Raw genomic sequence first — 1,975 nt, 5'->3', positions numbered from 1 at the left:
TCCTTGTTTTTGGTGTGGTTAATTGAAGTTCTTGTCCCCATTTATATGTATGTTTTTTCCTTCTTTCTTTTCTTTCTTTATATGCCCCTGCCATGTTTTTTATTCTCAAGACCATGGGCTATTTTTGTGGTGCTTATCGTTGTTATTGTTGGAGTGCTCACTGATATTTGACACTTCTTTTTGTACTGTTTGGGGTGTTTCACCTTATTTTTGCTCCTTCATCTCTCAAACTGATGATGAGAGCCTCTAGAAGGATTCATGCCCCATTTTTGGCATATTAGACTTTTAACCCCAGTTTATTACTTTACTCTTCTTCTAAACAAAACCACATAACTTGAACTATCTAGTCCTGCCTCCCAGTAAGGGGTGGGAAATAAGGGAGGCACCAAGACCAAACAGGGTGCAAGGACTACTAAGTAGTAAACTAGGTACAGAGGGGACCCACATTTTCTAGCAGGCCCAGTGGTGAGGGAGGGGAGGAGGATTTGGAAGGTAGGACGGAAAACGGAGGTGTAGGGAGACAAATCGGTGATGGGAATCTTCCTGATTTTATGTAAATATGTACCTAAAATATTATTGTCAACAATATGTAAGCCACTATGTTCAAATAAAAATGATACTAAAAAAATTCACTCTTATGAACTCTGCAGGAAAAATAATTATTCTTAAACAACTTTTCTTTCTTTTTTCTTTTTTTTTTTTTTTTACAACTTTTTCTTTTACATGGTACTTCACCTCCTTGACCTTTTGGTGTAATGAGGTGTAACTCACCCTGGATTTAGGTGTTGTATCTACCTGAGACCCGCCCATTTCTGGGGAAGGGAGGGTGTTCTTGGGAAGCAGATATTACATTATCTTTACCTGCTAGAACCCTCCCATATCCTGGGAGGGGTCTTGGAGAGGTTAGATAAGGGCTTTGACCCAGGGGATCAGGCCTTTTGATCTTTGGCCAGCATGGAGGTCAAAGGGAAGATGGCTGAAAGGAGTTAAGATGCAGGGCTAGCTAAGAATAGCTGAATGCTTAATTGGTTATGATATAGGCCACACATGTGGTGGATAGGGTATGAATAAAGCTGATACTTCCTGAAGCCTGACTGTGAGTGAGATTTCTACCCGCTGCTCTCATGAACCTCCAGACCCAGGCTGTAAGGGGGTCGCAGAGCCACATGGCCTGGGATGGTAGAGAAAGGTCCCTCCCATCCATCCATCTCCATCTAGCACCCTCATTAATTACTTAACACTACAATGAGGGACATGGAATAGGACTTTTTCTTCCCTCATACATATTTATGAGCATTAATGCTTCATCTGTCGCTCAGTGCTTCCTAAACTTTGTACCAGAAAACTTATTTTTAATTTATGATTGGATTCCACCCATGTAGACAAACTTTGAAAAGGAACCTGAAAAGTAAGTTTATTTTTTTCATGTGTCTTCCTATTTCATTCATTGAAAATTAGATAGTTTCTAATAAACGATTCTTAGCTCTTCCTATCTTTTCAGAATATCCCCTATTTGGCTTCCAACATATAAGTTATCAAAGTGACAGAGTCATTAGGATAGTTTGAGTAGAGGATGGCATATTTCAACAGCCAATCAGCAGGCACCTTTAAAGCATCTGGTTGTGACAATTTCCTATTCTAATTTGACCCAGATGCTTTCTCCATCTAAAAGACCCTAAATAGTTTTTATTCTATTCTTTACTGGGCACATGTTTACTATTTGTGGGTGTACATTGGCTTGCTCCATTATTCTCTATGATTTAAATGATTTTTCCCCAGAGAATGATGGAACCTTGGAGTTTTTCGTTAGGGGGATTGTTTATTTATTTACTTATTTATTTATTTATTTATTTTGGCTTTTGAGTCACACTTGGCACCGCTCAGGAGTTACTCCTGGCTCTATGCTCAGAAATTGCTCCTGACAAGCTCAGGGGACCATATGGGATGCCAGGATTCAAACCACCGTCCTTCTGCA

Source organism: Suncus etruscus, chromosome 1 (genome assembly GCF_024139225.1).
Source record: "Suncus etruscus isolate mSunEtr1 chromosome 1, mSunEtr1.pri.cur, whole genome shotgun sequence".
NCBI classification, from domain to species: Eukaryota; Metazoa; Chordata; class Mammalia; order Eulipotyphla; family Soricidae; genus Suncus; species Suncus etruscus.
This window is presented reverse-complemented; position numbering follows the sequence as displayed.